The sequence below is a fragment of the Triticum aestivum genome, chromosome 7B (assembly GCF_018294505.1).
Source record: "Triticum aestivum cultivar Chinese Spring chromosome 7B, IWGSC CS RefSeq v2.1, whole genome shotgun sequence".
In the NCBI taxonomy this organism is placed as follows: Eukaryota; Viridiplantae; Streptophyta; class Magnoliopsida; order Poales; family Poaceae; genus Triticum; species Triticum aestivum.
Window position 1 is genome coordinate 252,507,577 of NC_057813.1, and position 7,894 is coordinate 252,515,470.

At 46.6% G+C, this 7,894-nt stretch overlaps 1 pseudogene across 1 annotated transcript; it reads right to left on the reverse strand.

The window, feature by feature from the left end:
- Nucleotides 1-910: 910 nt before the first annotated feature.
- On the reverse strand, nt 911-6,636 carry LOC123156215 (kinesin-like protein KIN-7H; annotated as a pseudogene). The gene is made up of 14 exons (XR_006477911.1): nt 6,498-6,636; nt 5,725-5,943; nt 5,517-5,606; nt 5,309-5,409; nt 5,089-5,202; nt 4,919-5,000; nt 4,771-4,838; nt 4,627-4,692; nt 4,424-4,548; nt 3,678-4,011; nt 3,463-3,579; nt 2,162-3,379; nt 1,529-1,839; nt 911-1,436 (listed from the first exon to the last, which is right to left on the reverse strand). The product of XR_006477911.1 is annotated as a kinesin-like protein KIN-7H (transcript).
- Between the last annotated feature and the right edge of the window lie 1,258 nt (nt 6,637-7,894).

Genomic DNA, 7,894 nt, shown 5'->3' on the forward strand with positions numbered 1-7,894 from the left:
ACTTTACGCACTTAAGGCAACAATTAATGATGAAGAAATGGGCGGTAGATGACAATGAGAAAGGGCGCCCCTTGGCATTTCCTGTGGGGGAGTCGGATTGATCCAATCACGACGAATTATGTCAACCCCCTTTTTTGCGCCTAACTTAGACTCTGATTCTCCGAGAGAATATCATACGAAAACCAATATTTGGTGAAAACCTGTGAAAACCACGAGAATGAGATGTTTTGAAGTTTAAAAAAAAAATCTGAAAAAAATACAATATGTTAAGAGGATGATGTTTTATTGCCACCCAAAATTTCAAGTTGAAACACATTACGAGATGTGAGCTGTGAAAAAGACAAAATTAGCGTTGAATAGTGCCGAACAGTAATGTCACTATTCAGGGCTGAATTTGTCTTTTTCATAGCTCACATCTCGTAATGTGTTTCAACTTGAAATTTTGCGTGGCAATAAAATATCACCCTCTAACATCCCCTATTCTTTTCAGATTTTTTCGAAATTTTAAAATATGGTTTTCACGAAGTTTTCATTAAATATTGGTTTTCGTGTGATATTCTCCTTTGATTCTTCCACTATGAGAGCTGGTCCAGGGGCTAGTTCGGCTATGGATTACGCAAGCCCCCCATCTTTCCGACTCAATGTATTTACCTTTGGGACCAGGATCTGATAAGGAAGTGATAGAGAGGACACCAAACATAGATGCGTACCATTGTCCCAGTCCAGTGGATCGTGCCATATAGTGAGGAACCCTTGGAGGTTGGGACAGAAAGCTTCTGCTTCCTTCGAACTACCAAACCCTTTCGTCAGTGTGGGTCAAGTTCCCTTATTATTGCTTGACTTCGCTTTTGCGGCAAAAAAGATGGACTAGATGGACGAATCCCCACAAACGGGCATACGACAGCACGGATAGTCAGAACTGTACTGTCTGATTGATTCACTTTTGTAAGATTGCACACAGGAATATCGCGCGCGCACACACACACACACACAATTCACAAGCAAAATCAAGGCAGAGACACATGAGTGAAACGAATTGATGCGGCGGAGCATAGTCCTCTCCTCCTGTTAAGTGAACCTCCTGTACTACGTAAACCAAACCATTCTACCTCCATCCATACGTCAAAGATCAAGCGCCCAGCAGGCTGAAAGACCGGCGTTGGGTTCTGGGAGCCAGCGTGAAGTTGAGGCCGAACATCTCCTTGAGAGCCTGCCCTGGCTCAACCAGGTCGATCAGCCTCGCCACCAGCGAGGCGCTCTCTCGAACATGCTCCATGTCAGCCCGCGCCCATACCAGGCGAGATAGCTGAAGCCGCCGCTGTTTGGAGCCCAGATCGATCCCCCATCTGGCGTAGATGCCCTCCTTGTCCCCGTTGGTGAGCTTCTTCAGCATCTGCTTGTAGAGCATGTCCCTCTCGCGTTTCATATTCTTCAAGCTGCCGGCAAAACCAGCGTCAGTATTATTCCATCAAAACATACTTAGGCATACTGTTACCCTGCGAAAAAAAATATGGCATACTGTATTTACCTGGATGCGGTTGCGGAGTTAAGCTCGCCTCCTGCGGAGCTGGTGCTGAACGAGCTCAGGATGAAGGACAGTCTCCTGTGCTCCACTTCCATGTAGACGCTATCTGCGGCATCTCCCTTGAAGAGGAGGAAGAAGTAGGTCCTGTGTACCAGGGACACGTTGCAGTCGTGCCACAACTCGATGATCTCTCGCTGCCTATTTGCAAAATCAATAGGCCAGCGCGAAGGAGACTCGGCACTACTCGGGACTGCATCTATGCCAACATCTTTGACAGTTTTAACTGCTGCACACTCATCTCGAACAATCTGCTGCTGAAATGACATACACAAAGACATTGGTTTAATTCCACTTCATATATAAGCTAAATATCGACTATGCCTGTGTGCATCGCTTGATGCAGAGGCCAGGGAAGATCCTCCTTTTTTTCTAAAAAAAATGAGGCGCTATCAGCTATAATATTCGGCACTAGTATACTAGTCAATTCTGTTTTGTTAAGTTTCTCGTTATTAGCACAGCTAAATCCCATAGTGTGTTACTCCCCTCCGTCCCGTAATATAAGAGCGTTTTTTACACTACTACACTAGTGTCAAAACGCTGTTATATTACGGAGGGAATACTAACTAACATCATTACCTCTGCCTGATGTTCCTCAGGTTGGTCCTCATGGTGTTTTGCTGCCTTCTGTTCCAGGTCCGTCACACAACTGATGTCACCGACACAAACTTCTTGTTCTGCTTCATTGGCACTCCACTCCTTGGCTACTTCACCACCGGTGCTCATGTCCTTGACCACTTCATCACTGGTGCTCATGTCCTTGACTACTTCATCACTCGTGCTCATGTCCTTGACTACCTCATCACTGGTGCTCATGTCCTTGACTATTTCATCACAGATACTTGTGTCCTTAACTACTTCATCACAAACTACTTCGCCAGAATCAGCGGAGAGGTCTACTGAATTGTTATTGTTTTGGCAATCATCATTTCCTTGGTACAGACTTCTCCTAACTTTATCAGGCCTTCTGGGAGGATACCTGAAGATTTCACCAGGTGGTGTCTGCCCGGTGTTTTCCGAATCATCAAACCAACTATTTGGAATGATCATGAAGCTAGCCCTGCAACTCTGACTTCTAGCCAATGCACTGTCCTTGGAGCTCGTTATACACCTCTTTACAGTCAGACATTCATGAGGATAAGGTTTGCCAACGTCCAAGGAAATGTTAGAATCACATGGGTACAGTTTGACAAAGTTGTCTGCAAAGTCATCAGATTCACATTGATGCACTTCAATAGGACCTTCTACTGCATTTGCTATGATCTCGGCCTGCCGCTCCTCTTTGCTAGGGTATATCTTGATATGATCTTCCATTTTCTCTGTTATGCTGACGGCTTCTGGTACTTCATCAGGTTGCGGGACTGCGTCTCTGGAGATGTCCTCTGCTTCAGGTATGTGGAGCTTGGTGACCTCATGGAGTAATACGTTAAATTCCTTGCTTGTGCTTCTTCTATGCTCATGTATCTCTATACATTGTACTTCCCTACAATTTTCTTCAGATACTTCAGATGCACTTCTGAAAGCTACTTCCTTCATGTTATATGACTCTGTGCCATCAGAGCTATAGTTACTAGGAGGGTGCCAAGGTGAAATTGGCTTCCGAACCTTTGTTTGCTGAGGAAGATCCATTGTTTGATTGGGGATTGACAAGTCATCATGATCAGCACTAAAGACATATGATTCACCAAACACTGCATGACCTTGATCTTGATAAGAACCTCCATAAGTGTCTGAAACCGAAAGTGCTTCCTCGGATGCATTTCGCGCAAGAGACTCTGAGGACCGACTATGGACATCCTATCAGAGGAAGGACAGATCATTAAATGTCACACATGACAATAATGCAAAAAGTAAGTCTGTGTATACGAGAGAGATAGTACCCATCGCTTTGCAGCGCGATCATTGGCATGGTCGTCAGCATCACTTTTCAGTAAACAGTTAAGTTGAGACTGAACAGTATCCTTTTCTTCTATCAATTCCCTAAGCTGTTTTTCCAGCTGAAAAGAGAATGGAGAGGTACATGGTGCATGAAATTGTGCAGTCCTGCAATTAACACTGTCACAAGGGTTGGAAAATTTCAGGTGAGGAAAAGTACCTTTTTAATCTGTGCATCCTTCTCTCTTAAAGCTTCAGCATGACTTGTGCAAGAGGCTGACTCCGGCAATTTCAGTTCATTTTCTAATCTTGCAAGCTCTCTTTGTAGATGCTTCAGTAGTGCTTTGTCAGACATCACTACATTGACCTGTGCATTTGTAACTACCTCCTTTGCGCAAGTCGCAAACAGAAGTGTGTTCCTGGATTGCTCAATATGAGTGTGTGCAGGACTCATTGTGCAGACAATGGCTGTTCTTGCATTGCCTCCCAAAGAGGACTGTAATATGCGTGTCAGCTTTGAATCTCTGTAAGGGATATGGCCATTTCTTCCCTTGCTGCAGGATGAACATAATAGTTCAGACTAAGGTGTAATTGGTATTATCTTGATGTTAATATATTACCCTTTGTCTTCTTCTTTTTTACACTTTGTTGAAACAAATAATATATTAGCCTTTGTCGAGAAAAGATACTACTCCCTCCGTTCGGAATTACTCGTCGAAGAAATGAATGTGAGTAATTCCGAACGGAGGGAGTATATAGTAGGGCATTGTTGAAAGAGCAGACAAAATGAGCAGAAAGGAGACACGTCAAACTGTAACACCAAATAGAATTCAAAATTACTTTATCTAGTGAATACAGAAGAAAGAGGAAGTATATTTGCAAACTCTGATAATTTTTAGGACTGGAATCTCTTTATATAAGAATTAAACCACTGGGATTACAACTTCTTGCAAGAAGAAAACAAACCTGAGTTGGCGAACAACCTTTCCCAGTGTTAGCAGACTTCGATTAATATGACTACCTTCTTTTAACCTCATACCAGCTGAAGCAGTCTGAGATGCTCGCTCACTTCCAGCTAGGTCAACAAAGTTCTGTCCAGAAGAAGAACCTCAGAGATGATGGAAACATGATAGTACCAAATAATCATGAATATAAATGGAAAACCATACCACACATGACACCAGGGTGCTTGATTTGCCCCTTCCTAAATACTGTTTAACAGAACTTTTGATTGTCTGAATGTAACAAAAGCTTGTCAACAAAAATCATCTTCAGAAGGTAGTGTAAAATAGATATATAAGAGAGCCACCAACCAGCCTGAGTATTTGATGGGACCTAGAACTCGCTTCGTTCAAAGCCGTTTCTCCAATCTCTCTTTGAGCTGTAGCACATACCAAATTAAGCAAATGATGAAAACAAGAAACATGGTGCATGTTTTGTTCTAGAAAATTTAGCCCGCACCTTCACACATTCCAAGAAGATCCCTAAGATGGTCCTTGTCCCTCAATGTTTCCTCAGTGAGCTTTTCAACAGTAGTCCCTTTCTGTTTGATTCAAATGCTAACGCGAGATTAGCGTAGGGTGGAGGAAAAAATAGTTATTAGTAAACTCAAGTAAAGGAGAATGGAGTACCTCTGGATCATCAAGCAGTCTAAGAGGTGTCGTATCATGGCTCAGAAGATCCCTCACAGCTTCATTGTATATCTCTATTGCCGAGAATTTCAGCATGAATTCTCTTTCAGGGTGCTGTAGCAATGGCAAACGATGAGGCAAATATCATCTCACAAAATGAACTATAACATCACTGGTGCCGCGCACACACACACACACACACACACACACACACACACACCTTCTCTATGTAGTCATAGATGTCCATGACACTGTACTCAGTAATTCCAGTCATTGTGTAAGTCTTTCCGCTGCTTGTCTGCCCATACGCAAATATGCTTGCTGTCAATAAGAAGAGATTCATGTGCAAATGTTAGTTGGTCCACATGAGTTCATCCAAAGACCAAATTAGCGATGCAAAGGAGTTGCATCATTTCTCCTGTACATACAGTTGATTCCACTGACAACTGATAGAGCAACTTCTTTTGCTCCTTCCTCGTAGACCTGCCTGGTAGAGCAATTGGGGCCAAACACCCTGTCTGAAAAGGACAAGAAAGAAGAACAAACTGAGAAATCGACTGCTGAATTAAATCCCAACATCAAGACCAGCAATTGTCGCCAACATTCTTTGCAAAATTGAGCTCTGCCGGTGCTTACCGTAGGTGTAGGCGGTGGGGAACATGGCGCGGTCAGGGACGATACTGCGGAACATGACGGTGGTGGGGCTGATGCACTCCCAGTCGGAGCTGTCGCCGGACTCCCTGCCGTTGAGCGGCCGCACCCGCACGGACACCATGATCCTCTCCTCCTTGGCCTCCACCTTCTCCCATGCCGCCGCCGCATCCTCCTCCCCCGCCCCCATCGCCCTTCTCAGCCCTGCACCCCTCCACCCAAGAACAGTATCAAAATCGCCCCTCTTCCACTGCACCTGTCACCGCCGGCCAACACCCCCCTCCCCTCGGATCAAGCAGCATTGTAAGCAAGAAAACAAAGCCGGCCGGCTGGTGGCAGGTCCTTGTGCCCGAGAGCGCCGTGTCTGTCGCCGGGTTCCGGACGTGGACGGCGCTCCGGCGAGACCAGCCTGCCCAGACCAAGGTAACAACCCCCCCCCCCCCCCCCCCCCCCCCCCCCCCCCCCTCTTAGTCGCACATGTATTAACACTACCTGCGCGGCTACGGATTATCTTTGGCCGCCGCCGCTTGCTGGGTTGGAGTTTTGCGCTGCTGTCGCGAGAGGAAGGGACGGACCATGGTCCCCGCCACGCTCCCGGCCACTCCCTTCAATTTTATTTACGCACCTCACATGGCGGTAGGAGAGGGCAGAGGGAGAGAGGGTGGCGTACGTAGTACCAGCCATTATCCAACAGAACCAACCACTGATCACATTCCGCGCGAGGAACAAGCCAAGAAGGGAAGACGAAGCAACATTACCTGCGCAGGCTCGTGGCCAGTGGAACTAGAAGACGACAAATGCAAGAGGAGTAGAAATGCAGCTAGTGGCAAGACCGTATCCTCCCCTCCTCTGCGTCTCCTCCTTGTTGCTCCGGAGAAGAAGAAGAAGAAGAGGGGAAGGGAGAAGACTATGGTAGCTTTGGTAGAAAAAACTGTAGAAAAAGTGAGGCAAATTTGACAAATTTGACCTATAGAAGAAATCAAATCATAGAATGAACTATCCGTGAAACTATTTCACGCGGCTGACCTTTTTGTGTGACGCCCGCCATGAAGGCGTCACACTATACTGTGCAATGCCTCAGAGATAGGCGCTACACGACCAGCGTCGCACACATGTGATCAGAAAATTACTAAGTGGTGTGCAGCGCCTGAGAGCTAGGCGCCACACTATACAGTGTAGCGCCTAGCTCCTAGGCATTGCACTAGTGCAGCGCGTAGCTCCCGGGCGTTGCACTAGTGCAGCGCCTGAGAGCTAGACGCCACGGGTCAACCGCATGAAATAATTTCACGGACAGTTCATTCTGTGATTTAATTTCGTCTATAGGTTAAATTTGTCAAATTTGCCAAAAAGTGAAGGGGATAAGGTGTAAAGGAACAGGTGTGTTCTTGTGGGTACAGGGCGACTTTTCTACCCGTAGCAGATAGGACGGCCCATCGGCCAATCACGGTCAAGGGGGCGCCCGCGGGGCCCACAGAGAGTTCGGGCGGGCCTACCTTGTCTGTCAGAATGCCATGTGATGTGTCCCGTTGAACGTGGAACAGCATTATTAAATAAAGTTTTGGCTAATTTTCTTTTTCTTTTTTACGCGAAATTAGGAGCTTTATTGCATGAGAGAAATTGAGTTAACACTCAGCCAAAACGCTGCTAACTAAAAGGAGGGACATGGCTCCATCCAACAAGCTCAAACTGATAAGGGCAGTACTCTGCGCCGACGCATTGGCGCGAGTTTCAGCCGGTCCAACCCGAGCCGCTCGATCTGGACGCACAGGACCGTCTGATATGTACTGTATCCCCTTTCGTCATCCTCCGCACAGGGAAAAAGGGGGAGAAAAAAGCGAGCGCTGCCGCCGCTCGCGGGATCCCGCACGCTAGCCCCTGCTGCCCTCCTTTGGACCCTCGCTGCTTCTGCTAGTCGCCGGCGCTCGCAGCCTAGCCGCCGCTGGCGAAGCAAAACGCCACCCGCCTTCACCGCCACCGACGAAGCAAAAAATGGCGGTTCCAGCAAAATCGAACGACGGTTGGAGTAATTTTTAGGCTGGTTCCAGCAAAATCAAAACAAAAACAAAGGGGTGGTAGCAAAACCTCCTGATGCTTCGAGCAAGACTCTGGTAGTAGAAAAATGGCAACTCCTATAGTAGCAAAAATCCGAGACGGT